The following is a 12850-nucleotide window of genomic DNA, read 5'->3' on the forward strand; positions in this document are numbered from 1 at the left end:
ATTGTTCTAACTCCCGCTGTCCGCTCTGCTGTTATAATAACCGTGATGGAGACTGGGGGAAAGAAGCAGCACCTAAATGGCATTTTTTTTGTTCCTTAACAAAAGTTACTCTTTAACCCTTTCACTGCCAGAGCCGTTTTTGCATTATTTTTTTTTGTACACATTTAAAAAATAAAAATAAAATTAGGCCTGAAAATTACATAAAACTCCCAAAACTCTATGGGCCATATTCTCAAACAAGTTACGCCGGTGTATCTACTGATACACCGGCGTAAATCGAATTTCCCGCCGGCGTATCATTATTTTGTATTCACAAAACAAGATACGCCGGATTTAGGCTAGGATTCGACTAGTGTAAGTCACTTACACTGTCGGATCCTAAATGTAATTCGCCGCCGGCCGCTAGGTGGCGTTTACGTTCAGGTCTTATTTGTTTATGCAAATGAGCCTGATACGGCGATTCCCGAACGAAATCGCGTCGCGTAACCGTCGCCAACGTCGTTTGCGTAAGCGTAAGGTTACCCCTGCTATATGAGGGGTAACCTTACGCCTGTCCCACGTATGCCATGTTAAGTATGGCATTGGGTCCGCGTCGTCTTTTCCCGTCGGGTACGTCGTTTTACGAAGTCGTTCTTGAATACGACTTTTACGTCAATGACGCACACGTCTGCGTCATTGACATTTTCCGCCGAGAACTGGAGCATGCGCTCTGGGCTATTTTTAGCCCGGCACATGCGCAGTTCGATCGAAACGGGGGCGCGCTTAATTTAAATACAAGCCGCCCCCTTGGAATTACGCGGGGATACGCCGGGCCAATTACACTACGCCGCCCCAAACTACGGAGCAAGTGTTTGGGGAATACAGCACTTGCTCCTGTAAGTTGGAGCGGCGTAGTGTAAATGGCTTACGCTACCGCTGCGGGAAAAACTACAAGAATCTGGCCCTATATATTTTCTGAAAGAAGACACCCTAGAGCAGGGCACAAAATTCGAAAAAAAAAAAAAAAAAAATTTACATTTTTTTGGGCCAATTTGTTGTTGGGCAAAAACACATTACATGCTTTTCTGCAGCTTCTCCATTGAAGTATATTGAACCAAACAAAACAAAATAGCACCGTTTTGCGTTAAAAAGTCCTTGCCCGGGGGGCGTGACCGGAAGCCAGCCTGGAAGGAAGCATCCCCTGAGAGCTCCTCTCCAGCCCGCAGCACTTAGGCAGAAAACCGGGGGATTCTGCAGCCATCCATGGGCGGTTCGCGGACCACCAGATCCACAAAGGCACGGGGATCATCCCAACCCCCGCCAGGCTCCTCCACGACCTTCGAGCGCTACTTTAAGCCACCCGACATGCCGCCGGGTGAAGGGGACAAGATGGCGCCGGACGCGGCCACGTTCAACACAGGGACATCTCCCCCTCGCTCACCTCAGACCAGCCATCCAGAGCCATCCCCGACCCGATCGCAGACCTCGGCCTCCTCTGAGAGCCCGGATGGCTCCCAGCAACGGGTGAGTGGAACCCCGCACCCCTGCCCCCCTGCCGCGGACCATGCGGCACAGGCCACAACCATCCCCGACCCCCGGGACCGGGACACCCAATGTACGGGGGCCTTCCCCCGTCTGCTCCGCACCGTCCCGGATCAGGACTTCCAAAACGGGGCCCAGCACTCCTCCTCTCCCACGTTCACTGGGGAGGACTTTCCGGCTCTCCAAGCCCCCACCAACTCCCAGGCCTCCATGAGCTCCCCAGAGCAGGGCAGCGTCTCAGCCAGCGCTAGGCCTCAATACACCTCCCCTGCAGCCAGGGGACAGATCCATCAGGCCATCCAGCCCGAGGTCGGAGATCGGAGAGGGATCTCTCCCCCTTCATATGCAGCCATGGCCAGCAATAGCACCCCGTGGCACGGAGGGGCCCCCACCTCACTGGGGGATCAGGCTGAGGCCTGGTCCGAACCATGGGACTCATCCCATCAACCCCCCCCCCCCCTAGAGCCCAGAAGGCACGCAGAACTGGTCTCCAGCCACCGACCGTCCCCCACCGATCCACTTTATAACCCCACTGGCACCAGAGGAGCTCCCCAATATCCTCCCCCGCCATGGCAGTCCTATATGCAGGCCTTCCCCACGAAAGAGGATTTCAAACAATTGATTGAAGACGTTAAGGCGACATGCCGCACTGAAATACAGGCCCTACACACAGGCCTCAAGCACTTAGCTGACAGAGTGGAGATGGCGGAGGAGGAGATACAAGAGACTAAACTGGCGGTGCACCGCACCCAAACTCAGGCATCAGACCATCACCTTATGCTCAGGGACATGCAGCGGCACATTGAAGACCTGGACAATAGGGGGCGCCGCAACAATATCCGCATACGCGGTCTCCCCGAAGTCGACGGGGCGGAGGACCTCCAGCTGACCCTCCAGAATTTATTCAACGACATACTGGGCGCACCAGCTGACAAGCCCATTGAGATGGATAGAGCCCACAGAGCCCTTAAGCCAAAGGGTCCTGCCTCCAAACCGCGCGATGTTATATGCCGTGTAAACTCCTACCCGATGAAGGAAGCTATAATGCGTAAAGCGCGCCCCATTCGCAACCTAATCTTTCACAACAACCCACTACAGCTCTACCCGGACCTCTCCTGGATCACCCTGCAGAAACGACGGCTACTACAACCCCTGCTCCGTACCTTACAGGACAGAGACATTGTCTACCGATGGGGCTTTCCCTTTAGCCTGTCCGCCACCCACCAGGGGACCTCTGCCACCTTGCGTTACCCGGAGGACCTAGACGCCTTCTGCAGAACCCTGGACATCCCCGTCCCCCCAGTTGCCGGATTGGGACCTTGTGGCCACGCCACCCCCTCCACCAGTGGTCTGGCAGAGAGTCCCCCCGCCCAGACGCCCCAGGGGACGTGACCCTGCCCGAAAATCCCCCAGGCACAGCCCCACCTGAGACGGCCGCCCTGGCCACAAGAGCCGCCCAGAAATCTACATGAAGCCCTCTTGATTTATTTTTATTTTTTTTTGTTGTTATTCAGTTATTTTACCCCCCGGTTGCCCCAGCCCTACCTTAAACGCTACACATCGGGCCTGTCTTGGACGAGACACCGTAGAGGCTGCCCTTCTGAGTACGGACCCCCCCCCATGGCTGATAGCCTGAGAGTTCCTTCCTTCCCAATCCCCCTAGTGGAACCTCTCCACGCCACCCCCTTGCCCCCCCGACCCACATTTTTGGACATTTCGGTCGGGAGGTCCTTAAGGAACTGTTGGGACCTGAGGGCCCCTAGGCCACTCGGGCCCACGTTGTTGAATGTTGATGTGTGCTTTTTTTGGTCTTTTGCTCTCATCTTTCTCTTTCTTTTCAGACACCTCTCTCTCCCCCCCCCCGCAGGCAGGACCCGACGGCGCGTCCAGGTGGCTGTCGGCCCGGCGGCTCCTCCACTCGCCCTCCCAGAACCGAATGCAACGCACCTGACTCCAGCTAAGTATGAACCACGGTCACTCCACCCACAGTATGGCTAAGTTACTATCCCTGAACGTCCACGGGCTTAACTCCAACAGGAAACGTCATCTGGCACTTAGGGAATTTAGGCAGTCAGGGGCGGAGATAGTAATGGTACAGGAGTCGCACTTCTCTAAGGGCGACTCCTTTGCGTTCGCGTCCAGATATTTCCCCTTAATATATCAGGCCTTTAGCTCACGGAAACGGGCAGGGGTAGCAATTTTGGTAAAAAAGGGCACCCCCTTCACCTGCACAGATTCCTACATAGACCCCCTAGGCCACTTCATTATACTGCGGGGAACGTGGCACTCACGGGACATAACCCTATGCACGCTGTACGCCCCCAATGCACATCAGCATAGATTCCTAGGTCGGGTTTTTGCTCGTCTGGCCAGATCCCCCCACGACCTATTGGTAGTGGGAGGGGACTTTAATCTACCTCATTCGGCTACCTGGGATCGCCTGGTGGTGAATCCTCGGGCCTCGCAGGCAAGGGCCTTGCGGGACTCTAGGCTCTTCCGTCAGCTAACGAGGAGGCATGCTTTGTTTGATGCTTGGAGGGCGCTTCACCCAGGGGACTGCCAGTTTACATTTTACTCATCCCCCCACCATACGCACTCGCGCATAGATTATTTCCTACTAAACAACACCACGTTACGTGTTACTGAGACAGCACGGATTCTGCCCATCTCCTGGTCCGACCATGCCCCCATTACCTTGACCCTTGACCTGAACGCCCCCACCCGTAGGCCCTATAACTGGCGTCTAAATGATTTCCTTCTCAAGCACACCCCCTCTAAAATGGAAATAGACTCTGCCCTTCAACTCTACTTTAACGAAAATGACACCCAGGACATTTCCACTGCCACTCTATGGGCCGCGCATAAAGCGGTAATCAGAGGACGTTGCATGGCCATCTCTTCGGCCCTAAAACGGAACGCTGAGTCGGCTAGAGAGCAGGCGGAAACGCAGCTCCGAACCCTAGAAAATCGCCTACTGACCTCACCCTCCCTAATGCTCCTTAAACGTATCGCCCTGGTACGGTCAACACTCCGGGACCTGGCGCTGGGTCGAGTCGAGAAAGCCCTAGTTCGCCTACGACAGGTATACTATGACAAGGGCAACAAGGCGCAAGCTTTATTGGCAAGGAAACTAACAGACCGCGCACTCGCCTCCACCCCGCACCAGGTCCAGGACAGATCGGGTAGTATTGTATCACACCCCCAAAGTATTGCGGATGCATTCGCAGCATTTTACGCGGACTTGTACAACAAGCCAGAAATCCCCCATAACCCCCCCTCCCCGGACCTGTTAGATAGGATGACACGATACCTGACACAGGCGGGCATCCCTCGGCTAAAACCGGAGGACCTGGCCTCCCTAAACGCTCCCATTACAGGAGAGGAACTGACCTTGGCCATTAAGGCCCTACCCGCTCGCAAATCCCCAGGCCCAGACGGGTTCCCATACGAATATTACAAGACCTTCCTCCCCACACTCCTTCCCCATATGACGAAGCTCTTCAACGCCTTTCTACAACGCACCCCCATCCCACAAGACATGCAGCGATCATTTATCACCCTTATCCCTAAACCAGACAAGGACCCCGCATTATGCGCCAGCTACAGGCCAATAGCCCTGCTGAACTCAGATCTTAAGATCTTTACGAAGGTCCTCTCCCTCCGCTTAAACGTAGTCTTACCCTCCCTGGTCCATAAAGACCAGGTGGGCTTTGTCCCCCTCCGCCAAGCGGGAGACAACACGAGAAAGGTGATTGACCTAATTGACGTGGCGGGCAGGGAGGGCTCGGAGTCCTTGCTCCTGAGTCTAGACGCAGAAAAGGCGTTTGACCGCCTTGGCTGGCCCTTCATGCTCGCCACGTTAAGACACATGGGTTTTGGGGGACCTTTCCTCCAGGCGGTCCGACACCTCTATACTAATCCGATTTCACAGGTGAAAACTCCCTTTGCCACTTCATCCACCTTCCCCGTTACTAATGGCACTCGCCAGGGGTGCCCTCTGTCCCCCCTCCTCTTCGCCCTTTGCATAGAACCTCTAGCAGCAACGATTCGCGGCAACCCGGATATTCGGGGTATCCCAGTAAGGGGAAGGGAATTTAAAATTTCCCTCTTTGCCGACGACATCATTCTGACCTTGACGCGTCCCCGCATCTCCTTACCCAACTTACAAAGGGAACTGGAACGTACGGGGTCCTTTCGGGTTATAAAACCAACACGTCCAAGTCTATGGCCATGCCAATTAATATGCCCGGACCCGAGGCCCTTGCACTTACAGTCCGTTTTCCCGTACCACTGGGAGCGAACCTCCTGAAATACCTGGGGGTCCAGCTCACCCCGAACTTCGCATCCTTGTACCAGGCCAATTTTCCCCCCCTATACAGCTCAATAAGGGCGTTGATCCATAAATGGAAGTCTCACCAGATATCCCTTTTGGGCCGGATAGCAGCCATAAAGATGGTGATCCTGCCAAAACTGCTGTACCTTTTCCAGACCTTACCAATCCCGGTCCCGTACGCTCACCTGCGCGCCCTACAAGCGGACCTCCTCCGGTATGTGTGGAACTACAAGCGCCACAGGATCCCACGTTCGGTCATGACGGCCGCGCGCACCGAGGGAGGACTGGCCTTCCCTGACCTGGTCAAATATTACCAGGCCTCGCAACTTCGAGCGGTGGCATCTTGGTTTCCCCAGAAGTCCTACAACAGGTGGACGGAGGTGGAAAAGATTTGGCTGGCCCCAATACACCCCAATAATCTTTTATGGAACGCAAACGCGACGGTGGAACCCGGACGTTTGCTGGGTTCCATGCGGCAGCTGCAAAGTACCTGGAGGAGGCTAGCCCAAGACTGTCGACTCACGTCTGATAGCTCCCTGCTGACCTCCTTCCTCTATAACCCTAAACTACCGACGAGTCTCACCCACCAGATGTCATGGCCCTGGGCATCGCGAAATCTGTTTCACTTTGGTCACCTAGTAGACCCCAGATCCCGCACCCTGCACTCCTTCACTGAGCTCCAAGCCAAACACGACATTCCACGACAAGCCTTTTTCAGCTACCTACAGATCCGCCACTACGCCCACACGATGGCCCCCCCGGCTCCTTTTCTCAAAACCGACCCCATTTGAGCGCATCATACTCGAGGGCACAGCCCGCAGGGGCCTCATATCAGATATCTATCAAATTCTAAATGAATACCCCTTACAAACTAAAGGCAAACACACCTACATGCTCCGTTGGGAGAAGGAGCTGGGAGGGGAGCTCGAAGAGGATGAGTGGAGGGCGGTCTGGAGGCAGGCGGCCAAGAGCTCAATCTGCACCCTCTATAAGGAAAATACATATAAAGTGCTGTTCTTTTGGTACCTGACCCCAGACGTCCTCCACAGGATTTATCCTTCCACCTCTGACCGATGCTGGCGGTGCAACCAGGCCAGGGGCACATTGTTCCACATTTACTGGACCTGTCCCTTGATAGTCCAGTTTTGGACTCGGGTGCAAGAGCTCCTGACCCGCCTCGTGGAGGCACCCATACCCCTCTCCCCGAAGCTGTTCCTACTGGGCCTATCCCAACCCTGCATAGCTAAACCCTATAAGAAACTCCTGAGACACATAACCACAGCTGCGAGGTGCCTGATAGCACTTTATTGGAAGAAACCAACGCCCCCACCCCAGGAAGCCCTTTATGCTAGGGTCAAGGATGTAGAGCTTATGGAAAAAATGACAGCTAGGATTCGGGATAGGCTGGAGGACCATGACCTGGTCTGGGAGAGGTGGCATTCGGTGGAGGACCCGCCGTGAGCTGACAACAGACCACCAAGGTACACTACCTCACCCGACACTCCTGCCTGCTCCCCCCCCCCTCCCCTTCCCCCAGTCTCCCCCCTTCTCTTTCTTTTTTCTCTCTCTCCTCCCCCCTTTTTTTTCTTTTCTCTTCCTTCCCCATCTTCTTCTTCTACTCTACCCTCTCACTTCTTCTCCTCTCCTCTTTGTTACCTAGTTGTTTTATACGTTACTGAATGTATAACCAAGAATGTGGCCGCTGTGTAAGCACATTCAGCTGGAATTTTTGTATTACCTCTATTATCTTACACTTGAAATGCTGCTACATTTTGTATTGACCTTTTTTCGAAAATTAAAAATTGTTATTTGGAAAAAAAAAAAAAAAAGTCCTTGCCCTTTCCAAATACGCAGCAGCTGAAAAAAAAATCATGGATGTGAACGTGTCCCATAGGAAAACATGAAAATGAACTGTAGTGTGTTTCTGCAAAAAGCACCAAAAAACAGGAGGTGTGAACCCAGGCCTGAGATGTTTAGTAACATAATGGGGTTAAAAAAAAACAAATATAAGTACAAAAAGAGCAAATAATCGCTACTGCAAGGGGTTAATTTTTTTACTGTGGGACAGTGAAAGTAATATTTACAGTAGCGATTAGCTTTTTTGTAGAAAGGGCTAATTTTAGTTGTTTTAACCCCATTATGTTACTGGCCGATTAATCGATTATGAAAATTGTAATCGATTAATTTCATAATCGATTAGTTGTTTCGGCCCTAATTAGTTTATCTCTTTAAACATTTGATTTAGTCAAGTTTGTGCACATTTTTTTTTGCACTTCTCTTATTTTAGGACATTTGCACACCCCTTTGTGGGTATTTTAGTGATTACACATCACAGCGCAAGATCACTTTATTTAAATTTTGTCTCAATTTTGTGTATAGTGAACACTACTAGGTTTTGCTGCTTTTTTGCTTTATATCACTTTATCTGGATATTTGGCATTTTATATTTACTCACAGTAGCGCAAAGGACACACTCATTTTCTTGATTATTCACATTACTAGCATGATCACCTGGTGAGAATAAAAAGGAAAGACTGTTGCAAAAAAAAAATAATAATAATGCAACCACTACACCTAAGGATTGGTAAGCTGTTATATACTGTACTACATTTTTTTTTACTAGCACAGAAAGCAAAGTGAATGATGAAGTATATTGAAGAAAAATGGGAATAGGGTTAAAAAAAACCCTGGGACTTTAAATGGTGTCAATAAACACAAAAGGTAAATAGTAAAAAAAATCGAATTTTTATAGAATTTTTATTTTACACAGTAGAAAATGAAATATAATAAAAAATATATAGAAAACCATCCAATGGAAGTAGAACATGCTCAATCATGAGCTAGAGGCCTGTAACGATAGTCCAAGGGTTTTGTTAACCCTATTCCCATTTTTCTTCAACATATTCTTATACTGTATGGGATGTGGTGTCTAGATTTGAGCATCTGTGTCCCACACATTGTTTCTGAATGATGAAGTCGTTTAGAGGAGTGGTTTATAAATGACAATAATCTGAGGAGGCAAATCCGTACAGAATAGGCACTACACTCTTCTGACACAGCTGCAATGGATTGCATTTCACTCATTAACTGCATCTAATCAATCCTTGGATAACCTTTGAGATTCTAACCCTTTCGCGGTCAGGTTCATGCATCGTACAGACTTGACAGCAGAGGGGCTTTACACACACTCTGCCACCAAGGTTGTATGTAAATCTGACAAGCCGACTCCTGCATGTTAGACGGAAGCGGGCCGGTGCCCGACACCCCCGACAATGTGCGCCTCCCCCCCAGTCATGTATCCCGAGCTCGGATTGCCCAGCTGGGCCTGGCCTAGCAGATGCCGCCAGGTAGGTGGGGGGAGAGAGCCGAGTGGACACACATCTGCTCTCTTCTCCTTCTTGTAGGTAAAATGTCACTTCCGGGTCACCCTCCTGGTTTCCCCAACCACCACGGCTGGGAAAGAATGTAATTCAGAGCGATCTGCTTTGCAATACCATTCAATGGAGCACAGGGGAGACATCCAGGGTTTTAGACCCTGGATGTCTCCTTAAAAAGCACAAAAAAAAAATGAATTGTAAAAAAAATTAAGTTACACCCAGGCAACATAAACCCCCCCCCAAATGTTTTGAGGCCTGCCCACACCCTAATGTATACACACATATGAACATAAATGCATACGTCGGGCACCCATGCATTAACATTTTGTTTTGCGATATACACGTACATATAGCTGCACACACTGGAGTGAGAAATAGTTCTAGCACCAGACCTGCTCCGTAACACTAAACTAACGACCTATAAGGGGCTTTTAAAGTGTTGCCTATAGAAAATATAGGGCACTAATGTTTGTCACCATTTCATGGTTGCACACAAATTTAGGTTTGACATGCAGGGTATTTACTCAGTGCAACCTCCTCTAATTTCCTTTAACATCAATGTAGATCATTCACACCCAGGAGTATATTCACCAATTGATCAAAAGGAGAAAAGATGGGTACTCTTACCAGATCCGGTGGACCCAACTCACCATATGGGTGTGGATCTAATGAGCATACACAATCGAACGGTTGATCGATCCGATCGAAACTGTTCCCAGACTCCTTGCTTAGCGGTGGTGTGCAAATTGTGTGCGTTGAATCACTTGACGTGATAGAGCAGGGCAATATTCAACCTTAGTTGTAAGTTCAAAGCATAAAGGAAAAAAAAAGGAAAAAGGAGAAACACCTCCTCATAGTGTAAAAAAAAAAAACAGAGTTAGGCTTACCGGTAACTCTGTTTCTAGGAGTCTTCCATAACAGCCTCTTGAGACCTTGGGCTCCTCCCTCCGGGACAGTCAACACGTACACCCTTTTCTTTAAAGGGCGGTCCTCCAGGTCTCCTCCTCAGTTAGCCCGAGAAATACCAGAAGATCCTGAAAGACATAATCTACTAACACATCGTTAGATCATCACCACAATACCAGTTCCTAAATAGACACCGGGTGGGAAAACTCCGGCTGTCCTGGAAGACTCCTAGAAACAGAGTTATAGGTAAGCCTAACTCCGGTTTTTCTCTAGTCGTCTTCCAGGACAGCCTCTTGAATTGACAAGCAAGAACTTACTCGTTTTTAGGGTGGGACCACTGCCTGGAGGACTCTTCGTCCGAAGGCCTGATCTTTGTCTGACAGCAGGTCCAACCGGTAATGTCTTGCAAAAGTTGAGTAAGATGTCCAGGCTGCCGCCTTACAGATCTCTTCCGGGGAAGCTCCGGCTCTCTCTGCCAAGGAAACCGCTACTGCACGGGTAGAATGTGCTTTAACTGTAGGTGGTTCTTTACCCCCTAACTGATATGCCTCCATAATTAACATCCTAAGCCATCTGGCAATAGAGGACTTTGACGTTCTGTGGCCCTTGCGGGCACCTGAAAAATTTACGAAAAGAGAGTCACAAAGCCTAAACTCCTTTGTGAGCCCTAAATAAAATACTCCTTTTCACGTCCAATAAGGACAAGAATTCCCCCTCATCATCGTCTGAAGAGGAAAACAAGGTTGGCAGGATAATATCCTGAGTCCTATGAAAGGTCGATGCCACCTTTGGTAAGAAACTAGGATCCGTCCTAAGGACTATCCTATCGTCAAACACCGTTAGGAAGGGCTCCCTAATAGAAAGGGCCTGAAGATCGCTAACTCTCCTGGCTGAGGTTATAGCCACTAAAAAGCTGTTTTTAGAGTAACCTGTTTTAGAGAAGACTCCTCCAGTGGTTCAAAAGGCTTGTTAGTAAGAGCCTTCAATACTAGTGACATATCCCAAGAGGGGCAGGCTCTGATCCTAGTAGGATTAGACCTTGTCAAGCTTTTGAAAACATTTCTGACAAAACGATCTTGTTGAAGAGGAACATCCAAAAAGATACTTAAGGCAGCCGCCTGTACCTTGAGGGTGCTGACTGATAAGCCTAAGGTCCCACCCCCGCCTGCAGGAAATCTACCACCACTGGAATGTCGGAATGGTTCATTCCCCCATAGTAACTTCCAGGAATTAAATTTCTTCCAAATTTTTGAGTAGATCGCCCTAGTTTTTAGGCTTCCGACACTCCAGGAGGGTCCCAACGACCCTATCTGAAAAGCCATAAGCTTTCAATAGTTGTTCCTCAGAAACCAGGCGGTTAGTCTCAGGCTCTGTATTTGAGGATGAAGGAGTGGACCTATGGACAACAGGTCCTCTTTCTCTGGAAGTGTCCAAGGCGGATACAGGGCCAGCCGTTTCAGGCTGGCGAACCATGGCCGCTTGGGCCAGAACGGTGTGACCAAAATTAGGTCTGTCGTTTCTCTGAGGAACTTTTGAATCACCCTGGATATCAGCCGTACTGGGGGAAATGCATATGCCAGGTTGAACTGCCAGGGATGGGCAAAGGCATCTATCCCTTTCGCTCTGTCTTGTGTGTGAATGGAGAAGTACGTTGTAGTCTTCCTGTTCCCCTCTGCTGAAAACAGGTCCACCTCTGGTAGTCCCCAGAGAGACACTATCTGACCGAAGACCTCTTGGTCTAGAGACCACTCGTCCTGGCACACAGTTTGTCTGCTGAGGAAATCTGGCAGGGTATTTAGAGAACCCTTTAGGTGAACTGCTGAAAGGTGCACCAGATTCTTCTCTGCCCAGGACAGAATCTGTGTAGCCGTGGCTTGAAGGGTTGGACTCCTTGTCCCTCCCTGCTTGTTTATATATGCTACCGTGGCAGCATTGTCCGTTCTGACTTGTAGATGCTGACCCACTAGGTAGGACTTGAAAACCTGAATGGCTTTTAGAACGGCTAGCAGTTCTTTTTGATTCGATGATCGAAGGATCTCTGAGGATGACCATTGCCCTTGGGTCCAAATTTCTCCCAGGTGGGCCCCCCAACCTTCCTTGCTGGCGTCGGTGGTCAGTACCAGGGCTGCTGGAGGATCCCAGAGAAGGCCCTTCTCTAGGTTCTCTTTGGATCGCCACCACCATAGATCTCTCTTGATGCTCTTTGGGATGGGCATTGGGCGGTCCAAACCCTCTTTCCTGCCATTCCAATGTTTGAGCATGAGCGCCTGAAGAGGGCGCAAATGGGATCTGGCCCAGGGCACCGCCGGGAAACAGGCCGACATCAGGCCCAAAACTCGCATCACCTCCCTTATGCTGATCTCCTGGTTTGTCTGGAGCAGAGCAACCGCCTGATCCAACCTGAGAGCCTTTTCCCGGGGAAGGAAAACCTTTTTCTCTACCGAGGAAATCCTGTATCCCAGATATATTACCTCCTGGGACGGTACTAGCTGTGATTTGTCCTTGTTGACCAGCCATCCCAAGGAACGCAGAAAGGACAAGGCTAGCTTCTGGTCGCTCTCTAGCTGAGGACCTGACGGGCTACAAACAACAGGTCGTCTAGGTATGGAATTATTGTTACTCCCTGGAGTCTCAGGGGTGCCAATGCCTCTGCTAGGACTTTGGTAAATATCCTTGGGGAGGATGAAAGTCCAAAGGGAAGGGCCCTGAATTG

The 12850-nt window shown here is 50.4% G+C and overlaps 1 protein-coding gene across 4 annotated transcripts in view; it reads right to left on the reverse strand.

The window, feature by feature from the left end:
• The window catches only part of FBXL18 (F-box and leucine rich repeat protein 18), a 202073-nt gene that overhangs the window by 163750 nt on the left and 25473 nt on the right, over positions 1-12850 (reverse strand). The window lies entirely within an intron of this gene.

Source organism: Rana temporaria, chromosome 6 (assembly GCF_905171775.1).
Source record: "Rana temporaria chromosome 6, aRanTem1.1, whole genome shotgun sequence".
In the NCBI taxonomy this organism is placed as follows: domain Eukaryota; kingdom Metazoa; phylum Chordata; class Amphibia; order Anura; family Ranidae; genus Rana; species Rana temporaria.